The sequence below is a fragment of the Xiphophorus hellerii genome, chromosome 4 (assembly GCF_003331165.1).
Source record: "Xiphophorus hellerii strain 12219 chromosome 4, Xiphophorus_hellerii-4.1, whole genome shotgun sequence".
NCBI classification, from domain to species: Eukaryota; Metazoa; Chordata; class Actinopteri; order Cyprinodontiformes; family Poeciliidae; genus Xiphophorus; species Xiphophorus hellerii.
The window spans coordinates 6,359,920-6,387,888 of record NC_045675.1 but is presented as its reverse complement, the minus strand read 5'-3'; the positions used below and the strand labels follow the sequence as shown (position 1 = coordinate 6,387,888).

General features: G+C 36.1%; 1 protein-coding gene across 1 annotated transcript in view; it reads left to right on the top strand.

Moving 5' to 3' along the window:
- Positions 1–3,150: 3,150 nt before the first annotated feature.
- The window catches only part of tspan4a (tetraspanin 4a), a 180,498-nt gene continuing 155,679 nt past the window's right edge, over positions 3,151–27,969 (top strand). The window contains exon 1 of the mRNA XM_032560620.1: positions 3,151–3,258. The gene's annotated coding sequence lies outside the window, so the exon portion shown is untranslated. The remainder of the gene's footprint in view (positions 3,259–27,969) is intronic.

The following is a 27,969-nucleotide window of genomic DNA, read 5'->3' as shown; positions in this document are numbered from 1 at the left end:
ATTTAGTGTCACCTGTGTCTCTGCGTCTCTGTCTGATCCTTGTCTAACGTCTACCTACAGTCCGTCGTTTGTCCATTTGTGTAGCCAGTTGCTACCTGTATTGAGCTCTGGTTTCCGCTCAGCAGTGCTGCCTGGTTTTTGGACTTTTGTTGTTGGATTAAACTTATCCTTTCACTTCAACCTTGGGTCTGCTGCGTTTCCCTCACCGCCTATCACACCACTTCATGACATGAGGAACATAATTTGTTCATTAAATGTGCCATTGGTCATCATGTTTTCCAGATTGCTAGATTATGTCTTATGATAACATAATTGTTTTTCTCAAAATGTTGACCCCTCCAGTAACGGCTTATTCAATGTTATTTTTATTTGCAATAATACCAATTCTATTTCAGAAACTATTACAGAAGTCCAACTCACCCTTCTTGCCTTTCAGCAAATGTGCTTGTGTTCAAAAGCAATTCATTAGCTCGTCAGCCCTCAGGCTAAAGAAGCGCAATGACAGTGTTGTTGCATTCACATCCTAGAGGAATCCTTTGCAAATAGGGTTCTGTATGTAACCATTGATGCATAGAGAATAGTGAGGGATACCAGGTAATGGGTTACAACAATTGGCAATGGTTAAAATGCATCAACAGTTTGCCAAATGAGCATCTAAGGCTACAACAGAATTCAATAACAATGTTAGGCAAAATCTTCACAGAAACAGATTTCTTTAGTCTAATTTTGCTGTTTACTATACTAATTTTAAATAGCTTGCTCATACCTTGAGTTTGATGAGACACCTCTGCTGTGTGAAATCATTTTTAGCTCAGAAAATATCTTAAAGGGTAAATAATTTCACACTTTAAAGGTGCTATTTAATTTTATTTAAATAGCACATTTTCAGCAACAAGGCAATACAGAGTGCTTTACAGGAATTAAAAGGAAATACAAACAAAATAACAAACCAAAGGAAAGAGCAAAAGAAGAAAAATAACCTAATGTTGACCTAAAGTATATAAACTAAGTGCTCCTGTTCAGGGTTGCTAAGTATCCTCTGGTCTAATTCCATTTCAGGGTTGGGAGAACAGGAGTCTGAAAAGTAGTCTAATAATGTTGATCCAAAAGTGTCCTGTGGGCTTCTTGTCTCTGCATCTAAATAGTGAGTACTCTGAAGTTTCTGAAAAAATAAGCTAAAGAGTGACTAATCTAATTCCTTTTCTGGGTTAAAAGTGAGCACTCCACAGTTTCTAAATACTAGATACTGCTATTCAGGTTTGCTAGAGTAAGTATCCTCTAGTCTAATTCCTTTTCTGGGTTGGAAGAATAGGAGTATAAAACGTAGTTGCTAAGGTAGTTTTTCTGGGTTCTAAGTTTGTTCTAATCCCTGCTCTGGGATGATAAGTGTAAGTAAGTATCCTCTGGACTTAGTTGGTATCTGAGTCTCAGCAAGACTCACATCCAACTTGTGTCTCTGTCCACACCAACAGTCCGAGTGTTCACGAGTTCGGCCAAGTCCGTCACAAATTTGTTGATAAGCCAGGTATCCGCAAGCTCCAAACAGCAGAAATCCTGTTGAGAGTACAATGAAATCTTCTAAAATGTACACTAGATAAAGGACTGCAAGAGGAGGAGAAATAAGCTTAACTCTATTTCCACATTCTGGCAGAAAAAAAATGATCTGTTGGAGGACAAAAGATCCTGTATTCACCTAGATAAAAATAATACTTAAAATACATTTCTGTGCAAGGGCAGGAGGACACCTTTAGAATGAAATGTGTAGTGTACATTCCATTATTTTTTCATGCATTTCATTTTATTTATTTGTTTTCATTTTAATTTGTACTTAGTCTGTGTAAACAGATATGAATTAGAGCTGACTTTGTAACATAGTACATCAAGATGCCATTTGTAGGTCTATACTTATTACAAGGGTCTTTAGTACATCTATAAGTAAAATGAACTGCAACAGCTAATCTAATGATATGAAACCTGTTGCCCTCTCTAATTTTAGACTAGCAGATGGGTTTGTTCTGCTTCATTGCTGTTGTGAAAACTATTGACTTGCCTGCTCTTCCATAAGCCCGGGTTGGTATTTGTGAAACCATTTCTCCAGCAATGCCCTGACAAAGCTCAATCAATCCCAACTTGCTGCCATGTATGGGTCAGAAAACAGACCTTCAGAAACCAACCAGTGAATAGAACATGACAGAACAGAATATAAAATAAAAGCAATAAACACAAAAACCAGAATTCAAACTAATTCTCACAGTTTTGACATTTTGATTATTTTCAGTGATGCATTTGAAAAGTCAGTGATCTAGAAAGTCAATATACTTAAAATCCTTTTTTTAATTTTTTTTTTTTTACAGTTTGTTTTGTGTATTTCTTTTAAAATATCTTATATATCACAACACATTAGCCTGCGAAGACACAAAATCTTACCAATTACTTTCGGTCTTGTTTCTAGTGCAAATATCTTAGTACCCTTGAAATATGACAAAGCTAACATACAATAAGTTTTTAGCAAGACATACAACTTTAAGTCAATAATTCTTTAATATTGATAAAAAGGTATTAGTTCAACTAGGAGACAATTTCAATTATAATGAGACATTTTTTTCCCATGAAATAATTGACCTAATACTTTTTCATCAATATTAAAGAATTGTTTATTTAAAACAAGCTCCTATATCCTTCCTATATCACATTTAATGTTTTGCAGTGTTGTAATCATTTGTGAAAATATTCTGGATTGTCTTCAGGGAGGTGGATGATGGAGCAGCTTCTACCACTGCTGCCTCGCTGCATAAAACTCAAAGGTTCAAATCTAAACCAAAGCCTTTTTGTTTGGATGTTACAAGGTGTTCTCTCTGGGTACTCCCCACAGATTCCAGAAACATGCAATTAGGCTGTTTGCACACTCTTAATTGCCCTCAGCTGTGCATGGTTGTTTGTTATGTGTTTACTGTTTGCTCATTAACTGCTGGAGTTTGGTACCAGTCCCCCTGTGACCATGCAAGGACTAAACAGGTAAAAGATGTTTGGGCGATTATACAAAGCAATTATTCTTTATCAGTGCTGTTGCTTTATTGGCCGCTAGATGTCCTCATTTCGCCTCTAAACTTCTGTGAATGACAGTCACATGTGCACACATGTTGAGTGAGAGAGCAGAGAGGGAGGGAGTGTTTGAAAAGGACCAAGTTGAGAAGTTTTGTCAGTTACTAAGTGAAGAGAAGGGACAGCTGGGAGTGCAGACTGACAGATAAGTTGGAGGTAAGTCATTCTCACATTTAATCAGCTGTGTGGCAGCTTCTTTGATTTTCTCCTTGATTTAGTAACCTCTACACAGATGTCTGTGATCGGGTGAATAATAAGCCTTTGTTGGGGGTGGGGTTGATTAAAGGGATGAACTTCATCCTGATTCTATTAATCTCACAAGAATTGCTTAATGAATGTTGCACTGTTTACTCTGGGGCTGGATTACATTAATCACACTTAATCTCACTGCTCATATTCATACATTAAAATCCCTCCTTAAACTCTCCAGGGTGTTTTCTTCTTTGTAAGCTACTGTCCGTTTAGCCTCGTGATTTATCAGCATGTTGTTGTGGAGGAGAGGCGATGTTGTAAGCATGGAGCTCTCTGATTGGCTGATGAATGTTTTCCTAGATTATGGCAAAACAGACAGAAATAAACTTGTGGAGAAAAACAGCATTTCAGAATACCAACCATTCCTCAAGGCATCCCCTCCCAGCAGCTTGGCTTTTCTTTCCTTCTTTTTTCTCCTTGGGGGTTACAGGAACTTAAGGCCCTGCTGACTTCTCAGAGTCATGACTGGCCTGCTGGCAAAGAGCAGAGGAATTTGCTGCTATACAATGTGCTCTTATGTTAGGTTAACCAAAGTTACATGAATCTGCTCCATATTACATGCGGAACATAAAAAATTAATGGAATCTTTAATGAAGGCAGTGAGGCAGCAATAAGAAAGAAATATGTCATAAAAAAGGGAGTGATGCCATTTTATTCCCAGGTCTCTGTTGTTTCTGTTCATGTTGGTCTTTGAAAAAAAGAAAGGAAAAAAAAAAAGCTGTCCAGAAGCATCAAAAATGAGTCTGAAAATTGGAAAAGATGTCGGTGTTTTTCTGTCTGAATCAAAGAGAATAATTTTATATTTTCTGCTATGTCTCAGCAGTCACACATACAAGACCATTTTTTAGAGAATAAGGAGCAGCTTTATTTACTCTGTCAGGAATAACAATAGAGTAGAATGCAAGGTAACTACTAGGTATTTCCATAAGAAACGGCATACAGCAGAGTGTTTGTCAGCTAGGAAAAACATACTCTGTATGCAGATATTCTGTTAAAGAATGAAACGTTATTGATTAAAGACTTGCAAGATGTTTAAAATGTTGCATATATTTTTTGCCAGCAGCTAAAACAGCATTATTCACTCACATTTCCTAGTTTAATTGTATTGTGAGCTTCACGAAGGTTATAATCTTCATCCAGGTTGCAGAGGTGTTGATGAGACTGCATAATGAGAGGGAAGCAGCAAACAAATATCTTTTTGAGGTTCAACAATATTAATCTGACCTGTGTTTATTTTATTGGTGACTAAAGCTGTTCAACTGCATCATCAGATTTATGGTCAAGGAAATATGACCATGAGTTTCAATCAGCACCTCTCTCCAGTTACATAAAAATGATCCAATATTATTCCAATACATTCGCTCAGTATAAAACGGAAAAGCAATTCAATATGAATTTATTCATCTATCCATGGGATTGGAGCTGATTCCAGCTGTCAACATTTGAAAAGCTGCAGGTTGTCAATCTGTTGCAGGACCAGCACAAAAAAATGAACTTAAGGGCAATTTTTGCTGCACTATGTGACCTAACATGGATGTGCTTTGTGTTCTGACTGTGCAAAGGAGCTAGTGTAACAAGCATGCACAGGTGAAAATAGTTTATATTCTAATCAAATAGGTGACCTTCTAGCTGTGAGGCAAAACACTGCTTCATCATGCAGCTCTGAACCTCTTAAAATGATGTAACCACTGCTGTCTTTAAGTGGCAAAAGTGACAGAAACATTTGCCACTTAGACACTGTTAAACACCTCAGACTGAAGGAATTTTAACTCGCAGCAATTCAGTCTGGTATGTTTGTGGAGTTTTCTCTCGTAAACTGTTTCTTTCTTGTTCCTAAATAACTTAGGAGTGATTCTCTTTCATGGGGAGAATCCAGACTCTACCTTCAGATCCTCTGATTAAAGACCTCCCAACTCTTTTGCTAGATGAGCATTATGACTGCCTGAGAGTCATACTCTAGTCTTCTTTGCTAAAAAGATGAAGCAGACTCCTTCCCTGACCAGTGGAATTATAGTTTATGTGTCTGGCACATTTCAACATCAAAGCATCAGACCAAGAGAAGCATTTAGCATCACGAAGGCTTTATGGTTTATTCTTTGATAGAAAAATGACCGTCCTGTGAATGCACTGTCTCATCTGCCCACAAAACATTTATAAACAAGCTTTCTGGTAAATAGCTCAGCCTGTTCAAATGAACCTTGGCAAACTACAGACATGGACCAATGTTTTTGTGAGGGAACTTTGAACTCTTACAGGAATACTAATGCCAAACACTGGACAATAAAGGTGACCATGAATTCACCCTGTTTCTGGAAGTAATTATTTCCGTTCAATTATTTTTAGGGAGGGTAACATTAGTTCAAATCAAATAAATTTATTGTAATTTGAGTGTACACTATGAAACAAACATTTTTATTAGTGTTTTCCTAGGACCTGTAACAGATTAGAGTCATAATCATTGAATAAATAGAAACACAAATACAAAATAAACAACAATAAAAGGACAATAAATAGAGGCACTTGGTCTTAACAGGAGTTTATTGTTTTACAAGCCTGAGGTGTAAATGTGTGTAGGAGACTGGTGGTTCTGCTGTTGATTCTGTTGTACAGTTTTATTGATGAGAGCAGTTTCTAAAGTGAATGTGAGGAGTTTCAAGGCCCTTTCGTTCCTAAACATTGATTGCTTAAAAAACCCTAAATTAATTCATATGACAATCTTGTGTACCTTTACACCTTTGGTTCTTATTGCACAGATTGCATTTTGATCACTGGTAGGGAATGTTAGACAGTGATCTGACAGTCTGGCTTAGAACTCTTGATGTTTAAACCAATAAAACCTTGAATTCAATAAGATAACCTTATATTTTGCTTTTAAAATAGAAATCTTTTCTCAAAGTAATACTTTTTTACTTGCTTTAAACAATCACAAATATTTAATAAATCCTCAAGGTTTATTAAAGTTTTGCTGTAATCTTTTGAAACTGATGGTAGATTTACCAAACTGTAAATTTAATTGTTAGATTTTTTTTTAATCCAGCAAAAAAGTAAAAAAAAAAAAAAGAAACTAAAATCAAATTGATTGGTTTGGCAAGCTTCAAATGTTTAGTATAACTACTTTTCTTTTTCCCTATTTTTTACATGTACAAATTATTATATTATAAGATTAAATTATGATTAACAACATTTGAGACTGTGATAAGAATAATTTAACAAAAGGAACCTATTCAGATGAAAATGCACCAGTTTATGTGCTTTACAATGTCTGAGTGGAAGTGAATTGAGGCTGAATTTGTGAATATTGTCTCAGCAATCCATTAATTACTCTGCTCAAATCTGATTATGATTATGAGCTGGACAAATAGCAGCAGACAGGAGATTTAGACAGCATCAGCTCTACATTTGGTCAGGATTGAGGGATAATTAGCATTAGTTTGCTGCTGAATTTGTAATGGAGGCAACAGTGGAGGCTGCAGGTAAAAAAATTGTGGTAAACAAAAACAGAAACCACTGAGGTAAAGTAACTCAATTAAAAATGTGCACCGTTAAAACACATTAATTACCCTTGAGCTGAATGAACCACAGACTGACAGATGAAACAGAACAAACTCACTGTTTAAAAAGGAACTCCTCCTCTCTATATATAACCTAATAAGTGCAGCTCATGGAATCTTTCCTTCAGCTCCCAGTGACAGTCAGAATGCCTTGACACATTGCAGGATGTGCACACAGTAAAGAGACAGAAGCAGCTTCCTCCCTTCTCCCCCTCTCATGTCCTCCCACATCGTGTCAGCTCCAGCTGAACTGGTGACAAAATGATGTTTCTGGACAGTTAGCAGCTGCCCTTCGACTACATTTAATCCACAGATACTGACCAAGCACCAACCTGTTTTTTTTGTTGTTTTTTTTTTACGTAGGTTTAAAACAGATATTTACCAGTTTTTGAATGATTTGAAGCAGTGAAAATATGTTGGCAGAGGACATGTTGACTGCTTCTAATTGTTATGACTAGTGTCTGTCCCAAGCATAGCTCTGTGGTTGACTTGAGGATTTTTTTTTGAGGTGTGGCCTCTCCCTGGATGATTGCCTTCAACAGTGAATGGGGATATAACAAGGCTGAAATGTGCTTCTGCGTGCAGGTGTGTGTGAGCGTGTGAAAGGGACAAAAAGCACAGCCATGCCTGATATGGTCCTTCAGTGTGTTTTATCTTTGCGTGCTACATCTTAGCTGGTCCTCTCTGCCTTTGTTCTAAAAATGTGTTTTACACCTGTAATTTTCAGTCTCATGTTCTCATAGTGCAGCATTCTTGAGGGCAGACTCAAGAAAAAGGGGTTGAAAATGATGCACCATAGTGCTTTATTTGTGGGTGACATAAAAGCTATGTTTTGTGGTTCTGATTCTGATCCTTACTTTTTCACCAGAAGAAGAGGCTTTTGAATAGTGGGAGGGAAAATAATATATATTGCAGAAATGAGTGTATATAAAAAAAGAGAAGATAAATCTGTGTTAATACAGTGGTTCCCAAAGATTTTCTGGCCCCCCCTATGAATTATAATAACCCTGGGCACAGGGTAATAACAACTGGGCACACACATCATTCAACCAAACATAAACCTATACACATATTTTGTTTTCAAACTCCACTGAAGTTTATTTCACACTTCAGGTTGCAACAAAACACACTACAACCCATCTTTACAGTGAAACACTTTTGTGTAACTGTTTATTTATTTATTTATTTTTTCATTCATCCATACTGCTTCCCGCGCCCCCCCTGCAATGGCATTGCGTCCCCCAAGGGGACGCGCCCCACACTTTGGGAACCACTGTGTTAGGGCACAGGTGTCAAACTCCAGTCCTCAAGGGCCGGTGTCCTGCAACTTTTAGATGTGCCTCTGCTGCACCACACCTGAATAGAATAATTAGGTCATTAAGGCTCTGGAGAACTTATCTACACAAGAAGGAGGTAATTAAGCTATTTCATTCCAGCGTTTTGTACCTGTGGCATATCTAAAAATTGCAGGACAGTGGCCCTTGAGGACTGGAGTTTGACTCCTCTGATGTTAGGGTAACTGAAGTAAGCTATTTTTTTTAACAATCCTGGTGAGAATGTCTATATAGCTTCATCACCACGTTAATCTCTTATGGCAAAATAGGGTACCATTTCCTGTGTTTAGAAATAATTGTTTTTAGCAAAATCGCCCCCACACAGTGAATACATATTTTTGGGATCCCAGACAGTAGCACGGATGTTAAGGCAGCAAAAGTGTAAGCGTGACGGCAGAATGAGGAAGAGATAAGTGGAGGAGAAATTAAACTTTAATTGTACTGATGGGTTAAATTAAGTAACAGCAGCAGATAACATTACAATGAATTAAATATTATACCAGCAAGGTTTGGACAGCGATGGATAAATTAGTTCTCTGTTTATGCCAGGTATGTTATTAGACCATCCATTATGCCTGCAGTAAGGGGTGATTACTGATCAGTTGATCTAATAAAACACAGATTTGTTTGTTCAGTACCCAGCTCATATTTTGTGATAATGTACTGTATGGGGTGCTTCTTTTTCAAAGATTGACTGTGGCCTACAAAACAGTTTTATAACATGTTGTCTTTTAGTTAGTTTGCTTTACCCTCGTGAGTCTTTCCTAGCCCATCTTTTGTTCTACTATCAATCAGTCTGACACGTCCCATGCAGAATGGGGAAAATGTGAAGACCCTAAACAATAAGAGAGAAAAATAATAGAGTGGATTTGACAGCCGGAATCAGACCGACAATAATTTGCACTTAGCTGCCTATGCTCAAAGCCGTAAAGATTTTTTTTAAATATCTATTTTTTAAATAGTGTGTTCTCTCAGGGCTTCCAGGAATAAGTGTCACCCTCTTGCGTCCGGAAGGGTCCGTTTGGTGCATTCCTTCATGTAGAGAGCTCTGCTGAGATGTTAGTGTACTGTGGAAACCACAAGCCATAACCACACACTCTCACTACTGCTGACTCCCAGTCTCACACCCAGTTTAACACAGATAAAATACAAGCCAGGGTGTTTTCTTTCTCCCAACACATCATTTCGTCCTCTTGCCTCACCTCCTCACATTCTTTACTTTACTCTGTTAATTATAATCTAGTCTCCAGATCTGGTTTATTCAATCAGACACTTTACATTAAACTGCATTTGTAAAGATTCTTCAGCTCCCTTTGCTGGTAATAAAAATAGCGAAGGTCATTTACATTCTGTATATAGCTGGTTTATTTTTAGCTTTGTTTCTGGTGCAGACTAATCTTTGTGTAACATGTAATTTGCATTGCATGTAGGCATACCACATATTTGCCTTCTTGTACACAATCCCCTCCCAACCAAGCTTCTTTTCCTCAGAAATCCATTTGAGATGAGTTTTTAATGATATAAATAGAATTATGCTAACTTTAAAAACATCCAACTCCCCGATATGGACAATTCTATAAGTTCTCAGTTCAAAATCAATTTTCAAAACCTAAAAGGGGAAGGCATATCTCTTTTAAAATTTAAAAGTGATGAATTTTAGACATGCTGAAGTGTGACACTTTGAATCTAAAGTACAATGACACAGAGTCCCTTAAAATAAGGTTGAATTTTCTTTTTTTTTTTTAAAGCTCATCTTGTTCAATTTAAGCTACTTTGTTGTTCAAAGAATTGCATATGCTGAATTATTTGCTTGTGACATCTTAACTGTTCAAGCTGTGTAATTTTTCATCAGCTCAATAGGAGGCCTTTTCAGACTGCTGCATTTTAAGCTCCTGCAGAGATTATGATTAAGATTTAATGTTTATGCTTTTTTGCCCTTGTGGTAATCAGTCAACCACTTTAATTTTTTTGTTAAACCTTCAAGATTTTTTTGTTCTTACAACCTTTTTAACAAACCTGTAAAAGCTGCATCTTTAAAGTACAATGTAAAAATATTAATTTAGGATACAAAGTACATCCAGTTGCTGCTTCATTCTTAAATCTCCCTCCTTATCTCTATACATAGACTCCTTGTATAGGAGGCTCATAGGAAGTATTAGCAAACCTGTCACTTTAGTTATTACGTGAGTTTATATACGTTTGTTGAAAACAAACAGGGGAGCATATCTAATCAGCAACAAGACCATACAAAGATAAATATTTGTGTGTATTGCAGATAGGCCTGTCACAACAACAAATTTTGCTGGACAATAAATTGTCCCAGATATTATTGCGATGAACGAAATTGTTGTTTTGAGACCACTTCAAGTAATACACTGGTAACAGCATAACAATTCAAGCACACCTTCTCACAGATAAATAAACCTTAATTTCTAGCGAATATTTAACACTTAAACTGGAAGACATTATAATATCCAAAGTAAATAAACAAAACAACAAAGAAAATGGATACTGAAGTCTTTGTAAACAAAATTGTCCTTCAAAAAAAGAGGCTAGTTGAGACTATAGAACTGAAGACTTTTGTCATCTAGTCTTTGGTAGAAAGAGATAGAAACATGAGAAAAACAATCATGCAAATGGAAATTATTGAACTCGTTTTAATTTATTATGCGATTGTCATTTCTTATAATTAGACCCTGAATGAAGCACAAGGACAGACACCAAACTCTTGCTTTTGATGGAAAATGTCACAACTCTGTGATGCCTAAAGTAGTGGAGTTCTAAAAGTCTCTGCAGCAGCTGCTCACTTTTAAGCAGAATGTCATTTAATAACACAATAATACACTAATTTCCAGTTCCTGAGGTAAAAAAATTGTTCCAAAGCAATCAATGCAAGAGGTTTTAAACACCATTCTCATATTTATTGCATTTTTTGCCTAAAGTCAACTTCAATGTGGTGATCTAATATCAGCGCTATATAAAATTACAGTCATCAGAATTTGATAATATAACCACTCGCCTAACATAGAAAAGTCTTTTTAATCTCTAATCTGGATCATCACCTCACTCTCACAGCTTAACAAAAGAGTAATTCATATTTATCTTGCAGTTTTGGCTATGCCTCAGGCTGCTAAATTTAAGCTACTAAAGTTGAGGCAGTCTATTCAGTCATTTAAATTAGATCAGTTTTTTTTTTATTACTTTAACAGTTTGTACTTTTTGTCCTGTTTTTCTCATGATCTTCACAGGGCCTTTTTCCTTTTGGTTACAATGTTTGGTCAGATGGCTGGCCCTGATAGAAACCCCAGCTGTAGTTTCCCTTTCCCTATAATGAAGCTACATGCTGGGTGGCTTCATTATAGGAAATATTTATAGGAAATATTCAGCATCAAATATTCTGTTCCTCCAAGACTCAGTGAATGCTGGGTGGTTTTTCATCTATTTTTTATCATTTCAATTAGACAAGTTAATGTAAAACATAATCATTTTGTTGTAGTAAGTAGCTCTGCTGTGTTTAAGTAAAAAACAAAATAAGTGCATATGCTTTCATGTTCATGCATCTGTATCAGAAAATAAAGTTCAGTTGTCAGTGAAAAGCACCAGCTTCAGCGGAACCCTCGCCTCCATCTTCGTTTTATGTTCTGATTCGTCATAAAACCCATATTGTGACAAATCTCAGAGACTGCATGTCTTGCCATTTTTGTATCTTTTTTCATCATAATTACAGTGAACAATGCCACCATTATTTTCTCTTGAATAGTGCTCATTATTGGATGTCTCTTAATTTGCTTAGTTTTTTAAGGCAGCATAACATTAAGAAGTCTGACTGATGGAGTACTTTTTTCATGCCGTTAGGCTGATTCACCTAATTGTGTCCTTAGTCAACTCACTGTTACTAATGTTACTTGTCATTAGTCCCTTCAGCAATAATTCCCAAAGAACTGTAATTAACCCCCATATAGATGCCTTTGTTGCCTTGATTACAGTGTCCTTTGTAAGCTCTCCTCTGTCCTGATCAAACCTACTCACAGGCAAGCTATTTTTTATTTTGTTATTTAAAAGCTATAAGTGGATTATGACTCGGTCTTGCTGTGCATAAGTCCAACAAAAACTTATAGCCTATGGCTTCGTCAGGACATGCTGTGACGGAGGAGCCATCACGAGCTGGGACATAGTCCCACAGTAAAGTCACATAAATGCAAGCACACAACCAACAACTTACTTTTTGGTTTCAGGTCAAGCTGGCGCGGTTCGTCATGAGTGCACACGCGGTGTTCCTGCCTCCGTTATCATATCAATAGCTTGTAATTTTCCCAGTTAAAATTTTGAAACGGGGCTGTTTCCGGATTGGGGCGCGCCGGGAGGAAGTCACATGATGGTGTATTGATATCATTGGGACGTATTGAGAGTGTTTTCTATTAAATTGAGTATTGTATTTTTGGTCACAGGTTTTAATAAAACTAAATAATCATATGATAATCATATGAGCGTTATGATTTTAGTTTGCATAATTTGATGAGTTTACTTGAGTTAGAAGTATTTTTTTCCCCCTGTTTTGTCTTCCTGTGGGCGGAGCCTGTGGCTATTAAAGGTTGTGTTTAGACTCCTAAGAGGTCACATTGAAGGTGATGGACTTTTGCAATGAAGGTGTGGATGTTTTTGTCTGTTTGTAATCTGCCTGTATCTGTACATCTTCTGTTAGTATACTGCACAGCTTCTCAAGATTTTCACCAGAAGAAAAGGACAAACAGTATCTGAAGTGAACTACAGCATTAGTTCACTATTTATTTGTCCAAGTCATAACAGAGCCCTGCCACACATGCATTAAGTAAAATCTCACCAAAATGTCCATGCTATTAGTTTAAGACGAGTTTAAAAGTAACTGTAAGATAGTGCACACTTTATATTTTACATATACTGTCATAAAAATTATATTGTGATATTCCAGGAAAATTTGATCTTATGTAATTAAAAAAAATGTAAATATATCTTTCTGTTTTGACATTTAGTGGAGTGAGATCCATCCGGGGAATCCCCAACTCTTGCCTAATGACTGCTGGAGGTCGACACCAGCACACATCGACTCACCAAGAAAAAGTGGTTAATGAACAGATGGATAAATGTTGAGATAGAGAAATGAAAAGTGTCTAAAAATCAAGTCTCACATTGGAGTCTCCACATTTGTTGCCCTATCTGGGACTTTCATGTAATTAACATTCAGTCTGCCTCCTCTCAGTCCACAGTGACTTGTGTCATTGGAAAGTTTACAAGGTACTTCTTTACTGCTGCAGCCTGCGGATTAGTTCCCATGGAAACAAAGCTATCGGAAGTCAGAAGGAATATCCAGAGTAGTTGTGTTTCCTTCATCCAGCAAACACTCCAAAGAAACGTTTGAAAAATGCCACTGATGGTCGTTCTGCAGCTTTAGGGGAATCAATAATTTCCAAAAGAACTTTCCTCTTTTTTTTGATGCAAACCTTGTGCTTTTCCTGTGTACAGTAAATTTTAGCTTTTTTTTTTTTAAATTGGAGGGTAAAGTTATTAATTCAACTTGAAAAATCCAACCTTAGCTTTGAAAAAGATCTAAATTCCTGATAGATTTTTTTTCCATCATGTCAGTAATGTATGTTTGCCACCCTTGCTTTAAATTTCCTAAATTTATTAACAGTTTGTAGTTGTCTCTAATTTGCTTGGTGTTGTTGAGGTAGAAAATATCATTGCTATCACTTAGATGAGCTTTTACTTTACATGGGTATGCAATATACTGATATTGGTTAATGTAAAACATGTGTTTGCATTGATCTTGTTGGCAGAAGTGATGCTGCACCTGATATCAGGACCGCAGGTACTACTTCTCTGTAGATTAGAAGCAAGAAGACATGAACTGATTCATATTCTATTTGATGTTTTCCCCTGTAATTTGTAATAATCTGAAATATTTTCCATGTTCATTTTTTCATCAAACATTAATTCTGAAAATATAAGCAATCCCCAGTTCAGTTTTTGTCTCATTAGAAGAGTAGAAGTAATGCCTCAGAAGTTTTAATGGCATTGATAAGTTGTGAAACTAATCTGATTTTTGATAACAAGTGAAACTGGTTGAGTTATGAACACGAATACATTTCAAAGTATCTGAAATCTACATAATTAACAACATTTGTATAGAGCAACTAATTTAATTAGATACAGATGGTCTGAAGTACAAATAAATATTTTGGTACTGGCGCTATACAACATTTTAAGCATCTGACAGCCATAATTGATTTCATGAGGATTTCTGAAAAACCATAAACTTTTCATTCAGAAGTGAGCTTTCAAAAACATCCTTGTATTTTTATTTTTTATTTTTTTGTCTCGGAATATATTCATGCAGATTACCTTCCTGTTATCAGCTGCTTTTATTGCCTGTGCTCTCAAAGTTTCATGAAACTGTCTTAAAAAGTTTGTCTATTGATTGGAAGAAAATATATGCACCTCATATTTTCATCATATTCAAAAACTAAAAAAATTAAATTTGAAGCTCAAGACTTATGTTGCCAATTTTACAAAACAGCCTTTCAGTAGACTTAAAATATTTAGATTTTTATTCCCATTTGTTAGAATAATTCAAAATCATCCTCTATGCATTTCTATGCTATTTAAAAGGTCCACATTTTTGCTAAATTATGCTGCATTTGATATATAAAAGAGAATAAGTGAGATTTTGCAAACCTTTCACATTCTGTGGGTCTAGCTTATCCCATTTTTTTATATAATTGTTTTTTTACAGTGCGCTTCAAAGATCTTATATCGATTGAGTAGCCTCTTTAAAGAGGAATATAACAACAAACTGTCATCCTGATAACTTCTGGTCAAAGCAGGATACTTGATTTTTTGGAGCTCATAGGCACAGGGAAACATTCATGTATGACTTAAAAAATGCTCAGTTTACACATGCAGATAATTGTTGAAGAGAGGCGTACCTCAGAATATCTACTGTTGGCAGTTTATTTTTTTAAGATGCAACACATAACAGCTTATTACAGCCTCTGCCACTTATCAAAGCAACACGATGTTTGAGTGTTTTGCCAAAGGAGGAACAAATAAAAGCAAAGTTAATGGATTTCTCGTGATATTGTTTTGTGGTGTAAAGAAAACACAGACTCGGGGAAAACACATTGACAATGCTTTTCAATTTCACACTCCTACCCTTAGTAAAGAAAAATTATTCTACTCAGTGAAATAAGTAATTGCATTCAACAGTGTTTCCCTCGCATTCCAGAGCGCTGATAAGCAGGTGACCCTGATGGATCAGGGGAGATCAAGTCCACCTCAAAGGGTCTCTAATCCCTCTTGAGACCTTTTACCATGGATGCATTATGGGGGATATATGGGGCTTAGAGTGATTGCTCCTGCTGATCTTTTGAAAGGAAATGTCTCCGGAGCCAACATATTTCATAGTGCTGAGGTTTGTGTGGATGCTATGGGACTGTATGCAAAGTAGTATATTGTATTCAAGTGAACAGAAATTGATTTAATAAAATATTTTAATAAAAGTTAAAAAGAATTTAAAAGTTCTTTTTAACTGTACGAAACAAATGTACAAAACAATGATAAAGAACCTAAAAATACAAAGTGTCTGACTCATGATGTTATTTCACAAAATCAGTGTCCCTTTGTCAAAAATTGGAAAATCCAGGTGCAGGAAAGGAAGCAGATAAGGATGGAATAAATAATAACTTTGTATTTGTAAAATAAATCAATAACAAACTTTATTATTGAAAGTCCCAGGAATGTAAAAAAGAACCCAACATAATCATTTTGGAGATGTGGTAAACTACAGAATAAATTCAAATACAGTTGCTGCTTTCTTCAGAAGTCATATTTTGGATCTAGAAATATAGCCACCTTAAACTTGATTAAAATGGATTATAATGCAGTAAATGCACTATTTTAGTAGTGTCTCACCAGCCTGAGCTAAAAATGAGGAGAATGGATCCTGAAACACCAAAGTCATTGCAACTGACTGCTTGGCTCTGAATTTATTTCACCTAAGCTTAATCATATGTTTGTATAAAATAATTTTGCTCTTAAATAAGACTTAAATTACAAAATCTGCAGGCTACACCTATTCACTTCTGTGTTCTTCCAGTAAACAATATGTGGAGTTTTAAAATAAGTAAACAAGAGAACATATTAAACCCAGCCAAAGTTAAAAAAAACAAAAAACAAAACCTTGGAAGTCGACTATGAGAACACAAACACTAGCAACATTGCTAGAACCCCATAAAACCAAATCATGGGACATCATGGAATAATTTCTTGCCCATAAAATCCCTTTGGGCTCTATCCTCTAGCAGATGATACCCATCTGTACCTTTTATTCTCGCCAAATGACCCCTTTGCTCTCAAACTGAATCCGAGTTTGTCACAGATGAGCTGGAGGAGAATGATATCAACTAAACTTGTCACAGATTAATCTATTGTTCCTGTGTGCCAGCTAGTCCATCCAACACACATTTATCCATCAAGAAATGTCCTCCTTCATTGTCTGACAGAAAATTTGGTGGTTTTTGTAGCTTTTGTTTTTTCTTGATATTGCAGGACGCCTATCTTCATTTCCATTTCCTCTGACTACCAGTGGTTGCCATCAGTGCGGCGTGTTGTTAAAATAGTTTTATTCCTTGGAAAAATGTTCAGTGCCTGAAGAGAGGATTTCTTGACTCTTATGTTCAGAAACTGATTTTGGTGGATTGCTAAAATGACAGGTGTTTCAAGACCTATGGTGTAATAAAAACTCAAAGAGCTGAAATGGTGTAGAAAAGTAGAATAGATAGAGATGTTGTAGAGGTTCAGAACAACATTAGCTTTAAGTCCAGATTCTTCTCAAAAGATGTAGTTTTTAAAATATTTTTTAACATTATTTTTTATTTGCCTCTTTGTATTTGGCTGATTTTGAATAAAAAATTGCTTTTACATATGCTGTTGCAATGAACACACACATAAATTGTGATAAGTCTCCATGCCACTTAAAAAGGTAAGACATGATATTTTCTGTCTTGTAAAACCTTTTGCCTTGCAGTAATCCCCTTGTTACTTGACACTAACAATACTGCTGATGGATGACACCAGTTAGCGAAACACAATGGCTCGCCAGACTGTTATCCACTCAGAATAAAAAACCTAAAATGCAGAAACAACCCTTGCTATCCACTCAAGAATATAAAATAAATTAATTTGTCGCTATCATTTTTAGTCTAATCATATATATCTTTAATGGAGATCTTTTGTTGTTGTATTTTGGCCACTTTGTGGTTACACAACTGTGCTGATGCATGCAGCACAAATAAAAAGAGCAACATGTTCATTACATGCATCAGTGCTCACCAGACAAAATCAAACTGATGACTGGTTTCATGTTCTTGTTTCTGTTTGCAGCCATGAAGACATTCTGGTTTGATCGCCTTGAAAGACAAGTTTCATTTTCAGTGTCGGTGAGAATGATGCATATTTTATAGGAACTGGTGGTCAGTTGCAAAGCTGACAATGCTGCAGTCTGATAGTTTTTTCAATTTTTCATGTGTACTTTTTCACTGGATTTAGAATCAGAACCATAGGGGAAATGCCTATGCAAGCTTATACACCAAATTGACAAAGATAAATATTTAATAAATAAAAATTACTTGTCATGTTGTTTTCTGTGCAGTGGGGAGACAGAAAATCTGGACCCCCTTGTGTCATCATCCTCTCCAGGCCCTGAATTGGTAGTTTGCAAACAATGCTAAATATATGCAAGCCCTGTCAGTCACACTTCCGATCAGATCTCCAAATCATTAGAAAGTACATACATACCCATTCAAAAAATTTGATTTTTGGAAAGTTTGTTTATTTCAGGAACTCAATTCACAAAGTAAAACACGTTATATAGATTAATTATACAAATGAAATGTTTTCAAGCAATCAGGATGCTTTTATGCTTACAGCTAATAAAAACATGACATTTAAGACTAGAATATTACTCCAGACCAGATTACATAAAATAATTTTTTACTACATAAATGTGGGCTTAATAAAGTATATCTAATACCTGCTTAAAGGTAATATTCAAAAGGTACTTTAAATTAAAAGAACAAGCCTCATCGGACTATAATTTTTTAAACACGACTTAAGTAAAATTTTTCAAAAGGTTTAAGATAATCTTTTAATTTATTTTCACCTACTGCAACACATTAGTCATTCATATCTGCTAGCGATCAGGCCCGAAACCTAGGAGTAGTGATGGACTCTGACCTGAACCTCCAGAGCCACATAAAGACAGTTACAAAGTCGGCCTTCTATCACCTGAAGAACATTTCCAGGATTAAAGGACTAATGTCTCAGCAAGATCTAGAGAAACTAATTCATGCGTTCATCTTCAGTTGTATTGATTATTGCAACAGCGTCTTCACAGGTCTGTCCAACAAATCAATCAAACAGCTGCAGCTGATCCAGAATGCTGCTGCTCGCGTTCTGACTAAAACCAGGAAGATAGAGCACATAACACCAGTTTTAAAGTCCCTACACTGGCTCCCTGTAGCTCAAAGAATAGACTTTAAAATACTGTTAGTTTATAAATCACTGAACGGCTTAGCACCACAATACATTAAAGAGCTGCTGTTGTTGTATCAACCTTCCAGACCTCTCAGGTCTTCTGGTTCTGGTCTGCTCTGCATCCCCAGGACCAGAACCAAACGAGGAGCAGCAGCTTTCAGCATCTATGCACCACAAATTTGGAGCAAACTTCCAGAAAACTGTAAAACAGCTGAAACACTGACTTCCTTTAAATCTAGACTAAAAACCCACCTGTTTAGGATTGTATTTGAAACATAATCAATTACACATTTAATGATGGAACTTGACTTAATGTCATGGTTTGATTGTTGATTCTATGTTGAAATTGCACAAAAATCCGTGAGGGACGATGGAGTCCCAGAGAGAAATTCCGTGAGAGGTGTACGGAGCCTAGTGCCGGAAGAAAAATGGCGAGTGACTGAGGGTCACTGCGCATAACACAAACCCTGTAAATTCTAGACACTAACAGGTACCATAGAATTGCACAAAAATCCGTGAGGGACGGCGGAGTCCCTGCTCGAAATTCCGTGAAAGAGTTGTACGGAGCCTTGTGCCAGAAGCCCATTAAAATGCTGTCTACATCGTTTTAAACTGTATGATTGTGAGAGTGAGTGGGAATAAAAATAGCAATAGGTATTTTGTTCCATATAACACAGTAGGAGTGTAACAGGTAAACCTTTTATGGATGCAAACTCGACTAAAAACCCACCTGCTTAGGATTGTATTTGAAACGTAATCAATTACAAATTTATTGATGGAACCTGACTTAATGTCGTATTTTGATTGTTGATTCTATGTTGCATTGTGTTTCTGTGTTTGATATGATGTAAAGCACTTTGAAATGCCTTGCTGCTGAAATGTGCTATACAAATAAAATTTGATTGATTGATTGATTGATTGCTAGGGGTGTAAATATTTTTGCTCTTAACTGTAGCTCAAAGACCTTCAGTGCACCATTTCAAACAAAACAATCATGATGATCCATGATTCTGACTTTAACAGACAGCCTAACTCGACTCCTCACAGCCTGTCAGGTCCAGTGAGGCCACATCTTGATGCCCTTGAGACTCAGACTGCATCTAGTTTTATTGTCTCGTGTTTTAAACTCTATCAGGCGCCCTGGGAAAACAGGAGAGACAAGAATCCTCGAGGAGCAGTGGAGCTCACACATCCATACCACTACACACTGCCTCCAAAGGAGGTGCATCAATCGATGCAGCTTGGTCCGCTTTCTTTCATGCTGGCTCCAGGGACATTATCTCTGTTTATTTCTCTGGTGTTGACTGTCTCTTGAATCAAGCAGGTCTGCCTACACGCAGCCACCTTTCAGAGCGCGACTCTGATGAGATTACTCGCTGTGGGATTTCAGCTGCTTGGATGCTTGTGATTTCATGAGACTCTTTTGTAATTCTAACAATGACAACTGGCATATTTTTTCCAGTTCTGTGTTAAAATACTTTAAACACTGTGTTTGTGTGAAAGAGATCATTATCAATACAAGCCTGTATCAACAAAATGATGACTGGCACAATGCAAATGATTCGATTTCATGCATTATGCACACATTTATCTAAATTACAGCATTCTGTCTTCAGTGTACACCTCATTTGGTCTGAATTTCTGTGTGAAAAAGTCATAGTATACGTTGACAGGAAAGAAAATCAAAGAATTTTAGGTAATCCTTACACGTGTGTTCTGATGCCAATCAAATTTGAGAAACATACGCAAGTGTTAATACAGATCACACTTAAGCAATAGCAAAATAGAAACCCCAAATACTGGCACTGCTGCTAAAAATGAGCAGAAAGTATTATATAAATTAATTCCTTTATGCAATGCAAAAACTCTTTATTAATTAAATGTTCTTTCAACTCATAATATTTCTTCAAAATGTTTTAGATGGCTGTTGGCAGAAAAAGTTAGTAGGAAAGATCTCTTCTAGTGGCCTGCATAGCAACAGTTCTGAAGAAGCCTCTGACTAAAGAATATGTTGTTGTGTAATAGTCTAATGAAGTTAATGCTCAGTCTCAGTCTTTATTATGTCATTTAGTCTTTTTATGTCACTGCCTCTGATCCTACTACCACAACAATTATGGCAAAAGAGAACACACTCTCCACAACAAATTTTTAGAAGATCTTCAGCATCTTGCTGCAAACACTGAAGGACCTGAGCTTCCTCAAGGAGTACAGTCTGCTCTCTCCTTTCTTGTCATGGCTTCACTGTTTATTGCAATAGCATAACATCACATGCACAAAGAAAGTGAAAATCCAATCTTTTATTTGAATAGATTTTCTCAGTTTAAAAGGGAAAAAAACCCCAAATTAAAACTAAACATTTTTTTTCTAATGTGAAATGTTTCTTCTTCCAAACTTAAATGTACTTGCTCACATTAACATTAAAGTTACTTTTTCAAATACAAATTTCTCTTATATTTTAATCTAATTTGAGTTACACCTAATCTTTCTAGTCCTTGCTGTGCTTTACAATTTCATGTCAATATTTGCAGCATTCACAAAAAATTATTTAACTATTTGTAGTACACATTTTACAGTGGCAGTCATAATATTTCTCTTAACTTACTTTCCTGTCCTGATTAAAAAAAATAAAAAATTCAAAAGTTGACAAATTTTGATTTAACCAAGATAAAATCTCTATTTCAGTGTAAAGCCTTTTTGCTTAAAAACAGCAGTAATTTTTATTTTTGGTAGTTATCAAATTTCTCCTAGGTTTGAATGCAGGCATGGTTGTTTTGTATGTCTGTGTTTCCCTGTGATACACTGGTCTCTCTCACTGACCACTGTACATATGAAAATAGTGTCAGCACACCCACTTCTGCTTGTATGTAATATTAATAGTCTAGACCAGGGGTGGGCAATCCTGGTCCTCGAGGGCCGGTGTCCTGCAACTCTTAGATGTCTCCCTGGTCCAACACACTTGAATCCAATAGCGGAATCACCTCCTAAGTGCAGTCAAGTTCTCCAGAGTCCTGCTAATGACCTCATTATTTGACTCAGGTGTGTTGAAGTAGAGATGCATCTAAAAGTTGCAGGAGACCGGCCCTCGAGGCCTGGAGTTGCCCACCCCTGGTCTAGACCATTGTACATGTAAGCATTCCCAACTTTTCCATAATGTAGCAAATGGCACAATTATAAAAATGAATATAGGGACCCAGAGAACAGAGGCAATTTTAAATAGCATGCAGGGAACACATTGTTAATTGGCTTGACTAATACAGGGTGTCGATTCTAATTATGTTTGTGTTTTTTCATGAAAATGAAACATTTAACAAACTGGCGTTTTATTCGCTCTCTTTGTAAGGAGAATAGCTATTTTTATTACAGTAAGTATATAAATATGATGTGGTAGGTGCCTTTAATGCTGCAGGAACAACTTTAAAAACCGTTCCATTTTATTCTTCACTGCCTCAATGGGCTTTTGTATGCAAATGTATTGTCAAGGTGTGCTGTTTCTGTATGTGTACGGTCAGTTTTATTGTTAATATTATTCCAAAGTAGTTTGCTGGTGACTTTTTACTAGAAATACTGTTCTAAAATTGATAACGTGAGATTTAATTTATATGCTCAGTTACAAGGCTAACCACTACTAGTGGTGCATGCTTAAAACAGTGCCATTCATTTGATGTTTTATTGCACAAGTGAAAGATTAATCAAAATACTGTACAAATCTCCATAGGTGCAAAAAATAGCAATTTTAGTTATTCTACAGCTAAGTAAGCTCGTAGGTGACATATAGATGACAAACACCAGGCTAAAACAAGCAGACTTTGGCTAAATCCGTCTCATCTGTATTGTATAACATTGCTTTCATATAAAGAGAATATCCAACCCTCTGGTAATTACTGGATTATTCACACCCTGTTCATAACTACCTCTTTCATTTTCTAAACAGCTCTAGAGTACTCATGATAGAAAGGTCACCCTCTTATGCTTCTTAATAACGCAGATGATTTCAAAAGCTTAAAAATCATCTTACGGAAAAGGGAAATTTTAACATCAGTGGTGATGAAGCTTTTTAACTAAGTATTACTTTTTTGATTAGCTAAATAATTTATGAATTTTCTTTTGCTGTATGCACACATACTGTACATGCTCTCTTGAACTGTGAATAAAATAATCAGGAACATAAAGATGGTGGGAATGACTGACAAATTCAGTTTATTTTTAAAAATGTAATGAACTTTAATGAAGCAATGTATACTATTTATTCCATGTTCAAAATGGGCTTGTGGCTCTAATAGCAACCATTGTAATTTATAATACATTTTAAACTTTTCATTATAAAAAAATCTTTATGTAATGAAATCAGGGATTTTCTCCAGACAAAATTTACTGTATGTGCAGGAAAATAACACATTTGTATGCATTTGCATTTCCTTGCAAATATGACACATAGTTGTATGACTTTATATGCAAACACTTTAAAGCACTACACCATTTAGTCAGTTTTGCTTTCAGTTCAACACTATTCAGATCAACAGTCAGCTCACTCAATCTGCTGTGAATATTTATGCTGCTTGCTTAGAGACGAGCTATAATCTTGGAGTGGAAATGTTGCGCTTTATTGATGAGACAATAATGTCTCTCCATGGTGCACACAACCTAGACCATGATAAATCATTCAAAACCGTTCCACCCATAATTTGACCTGTACAATAATGCATGTTTGTGTACAGCATAACCTGTGCAATTCAATTTCAAAACACATTTATTAGAGATAAAACATAAAAAAACCCAAAAAGGTGCTCTGGAAATTACTGCTTTATTAAGGCACCCTTTAATTCATATGTCATAATGCAGTCAGTCTTCTTTGGTATGAGACAGACTATAAAGTCTGTCTCATACCATACTTGGCAGATCCCACGCTGCCTGGCAAAAGTCAGCTTTTGGGAAATATCTGTGTGAGCAGAATTGTCATAGTGCTGTCAATCAAGCTTGTACAATGTGCTAATTAAATGATGTTACAGGAAAACTATTTATCTGTTGTCATTGGTGGCTATGCTAACTAGCCTGAGCATTGAGGAACTAGTTTTAGGCTAGCAGAAAGCATAGAGGAGAGTATGGGTAGTATGGGCAGGAACATGAATAACTGCGGTCAGACCCTCATCCAAGCTCTAATTGGTTGTTTCTAGCCAAGCGGTCTATTCCTGCAGATAGAAGCAGAAGGAGAAGGCAGAGGAGCTTGATTTTTTTTTTCACAGATAATTTGTCTCATACTATATAGTGAGAATATAATGACAGTTCGAACAAATATGTTAAAAACATGTTGATAAAAACGTTGCATGCAGCAGCTTTAATCACATCAAAAAAATAATGAATTACAATACCATCAAGAAGAGAAATCTGGCAATGACAGTGGCTGTCTGTTCTTAAAACAATGCTTCAGCTTTAACCTGAACTGCAGGCAGCCAGAGTTCAATTTTTGATGGAAGCTTCACATGTTGAATCGAAGAAAATGCTGTTTATCCCAGAGAGGTCTTGCATAAAGGCAATTCACAATTACTGAACCTGTTGTTTTCAGAGGAACCAAAAGGTCACAGAGCACCCAAGAAGCCTTAGCATGTAAATATTTAAAAATAAGTTTGAGATTTAAAAATGTGAACATTCTGTTACATGTTTAAAATGTAACACTGTTAGATCATAGCAGTGATGCAATCCAACAGGCGTCCTGTCTAAGATTTTAATTGCTCGCTTATGAATCATGTTAAGCAGCTTAATGGCTATTGGAACTGCTAGTGACCTAGAGGTTACACAGTAATTTAGATGCCAAAAAAATCAATGAATGCCTGAAATCATTTGCAGCATGAAATGATAAAAAGCTACTAATAAGTCTAAAAATATACAAGTTTGCTTTTGCCACTCTACTCATCATTTTGACATGTTCGTGATTTAAAAAACAAAGAGAATACAATGTTAGACACAGTTTACTTCTGAGACCTTGACGTTTTTGCTTTAGAAATGTCACAATTTTATCAGCATTTAGCTTTAGGCGTGACTTATCAAACTAATAAACTCAAATAAGCAACCAGGTTTATACAACATGGACTATAGAATATACATACATATGACAGCAGCACCAAAATGTTCCTAATAATGCCTGATAGTTGTGTACACAACTCCAGATAATAACCCTGCAAACATTTGTCAAAAATAAAAACAATTTTGCAGTCCCATACTTCAGTCCAGACCTTATGAGAACACTAAATAGTGTTGTCACATGTAAAACAAAACCAGAACCTTTCAGTAATCCCTGCAGCTCCTTCAGTCAGCCTGGAAATCTCCTTAATCTATGCACTGGTGAGTGATTGAAGTATGAGACTAAAGATTAAATATGCCTTTTAGCATTTCTTTTCCATTTCAACATAACTAACTTTTAAGCTTTTTGTTAATTTAGTGATCTCCTTTTGATTTTCTGTGAAGTATTTTGAATCAGCTTTTGCATGGATTTCGCTTTAGAAATAAACTTGTCTTTGTCTTGCCTTTTCATTAATTGTGGGAAGAAATCTCCAACTAAGGTTGTTGTTCCAAATTTTGTTCAATATACAGGTGACAGGAACCCATTGTGCAATGGTTATACGAAACACTTTTTTATATCCTTCCACTGATAATGAAGTCCTTATGATCTATTGTCACCTGTCTGCAAACTGTGGCTTAAGCTGAAAGATGAAAATGAGGAAATGTCAAGAAAATCCTATTTGGACAGCAGGAATTTATTTCAGGTTAATCAGATGCACTAAAATGGATGAGAGGTGTGAGCTCACTACTGCACACCGAATAATGGACCTTTTTTATGCTTCATGATTTTTTCTTTAAATAAAATTGTAGGTTTTTCATTAATTGTACAGTATAAATGCCACATAAGTGCAAAATTTCCCCTTTTTTAGATCACAGAAACCATGCATTTGTACAGAAGCGTGTCCACTTTTGAACAACAGTGCATATCTGATGTACTTGTCTGTGTCATATTGCTACATGTTTGCAATACTTTGTTTTTTTAAGTCAAATTCCTTGTTGTGTCTGTGTAATGGATAGGCATATTTACAGCCTTGCTTTGCTTCTACTTTTAACCCAGATGGATTTTCTCTTCTTTGTGACCATAAATAAATGTCCTAATCATATCTGCCTGTTCTTGAGCAGAATTTGACCGACAAGCGGGGTAATAACCTTTTCTGCTGGGAGGGATCACTGTTGCAGTAAAATGCAAATAGCAGATGTAACCCATATGCATACATCATGATTGCAGGTGCACAGGTTTTCCAGTTTCCTGCTCAGAGGTGCAAATCAGAGATCAGGTTTGGTCATGAGGCTACCATATCCACATGCTGGAGGAATATTTGATGTCTTCATGGCGTTGAACAGTTGGAGACAGTTTTATTTCATACTGGGTCTGAAAGGTTTTCAGACACGTTGGCAGCGTTTATCCCTTTTTTATTAATTCAGCACCTCGATGCAATTTTTCGTTCAACTTGTAACGTGAAGAAGAACGCCATGATAAACTCAGAAAATTAGTTTGTTTGCTTTTCCACAATCATCATCCAGAGGTAATTATATTAAATGGAGTGGACTAATGGGAGGTGTAAATAATTGAGCAGTCATCCACAGTTTATCTTTTTAACAGCTTGGTTGTGTTAATCACTATGCTTCTTCCATTATTTACACACAAAGTGACAGGTTTTAGCAATTAACCTGGAGCACTCCATGCGTCGAAGTGAGTTGTCACATCTCCTCCTTTAAAGTATTCATTTGATCCAACTCACTGCTACCACTCTGAGTAATTTTCTGAAGTTCTGTTCTGTGTGAGGTAAAAAAAATTACGCTTTGGATTTTTGTGCAGACTTTAATTACAATATGATAGGTACTGTGGTTTCAGTTCAAATATGTTTTTCTTGTTTAATTGTGGCCGGGCTTTCATATCATAATAGTTTTCTAGACTTTAACAAAAGCAAGGATCATTATCTTTACTCTTTGGAAGCGTCCTCACATATAAGAAAACCTAGAGTAAGAATATTGCACCTAGAAGAATAATTTTGCACATCATCACATTTTTTCAAGTGGAGAGATTCAACTTCAGTTGACCCCAGGATACGAAAGAGTGTCCTTCTACTGCAACAAAGAATTTTGCTGCCATAAGCGCTATGCTTGATCAGCATTAGCAACAGGTGGGTGTGAGTACACATTGCAACTACAGCGAAGCAAATATTTTTGGAAAATGGCATTGATTGAAGTAAAGGGCAACAAAAATTACTTTCTTATATGACTATTTTGTCCAAATGTTTGAGAAATTTGAAAAGTCTTTTATACAAAGGATAAAAGGCGAGTGAGTGATTGCAGCTATGATTTGTCTCGACAGCAATCTGATACGATACATGTTTGATTTTGCTTCTCATCTAAAGGAGTGATCTTCTCACAGCTCTACCCAACAACACTGTCGAGAATAGGGATAGAAATGTCCACTACGAGCAAGTCTCTCTAGTAATCTTGACACAATTTGGTGATGATCTGTCTATTTCCAGAAGGATGGAATCAAGCAAGAATGTATTTTTTTTAAGTTAACAAATTTTAGAGTGACAGCCAGGAACCCCAGATTGTAGTGCCATTAAGAAAATGCAATTAAAAATCAAAACAGAAGTGGCTCAAGGAAAGATGAGTTGGGTTCAAGTCCAGGCAATTATAAAATATTAATGGATCCAGAGATGACGAATGAGTTGGAGAATCTTATGCAAGTTGTACATAAGTTGCAAAAATAAGACTTCAGACTTTAGACGTGTGCCCTGTAAAATCATGTAAAAGAAATGTAAAAATGTAGAAATTTAATACATTTGGCAGTTACTCTAAACTCTGCTTTTATGTTTGGTAGTTTAGGTTTGTATACTTGGATATAGAAATAGTTTTCAGGCAATGTACAGTGTACCCAAAGATCTGCCAACCAACCTGGCATGTGCAAGAAAGCTACCACCAAAAATATTTTTTTAACTAAAAAGTTACATACTGCCAGATTATCTATGCATCAATCTATTCAGAGTTTATAAAGTTAGTTAGTTTATGGGCTCTTTGCGCCTGCTGCGCTGACGTCACAACCGCATGCGCACTCTGTTTTCAGCTTTGAGTTACCATGACAGCTA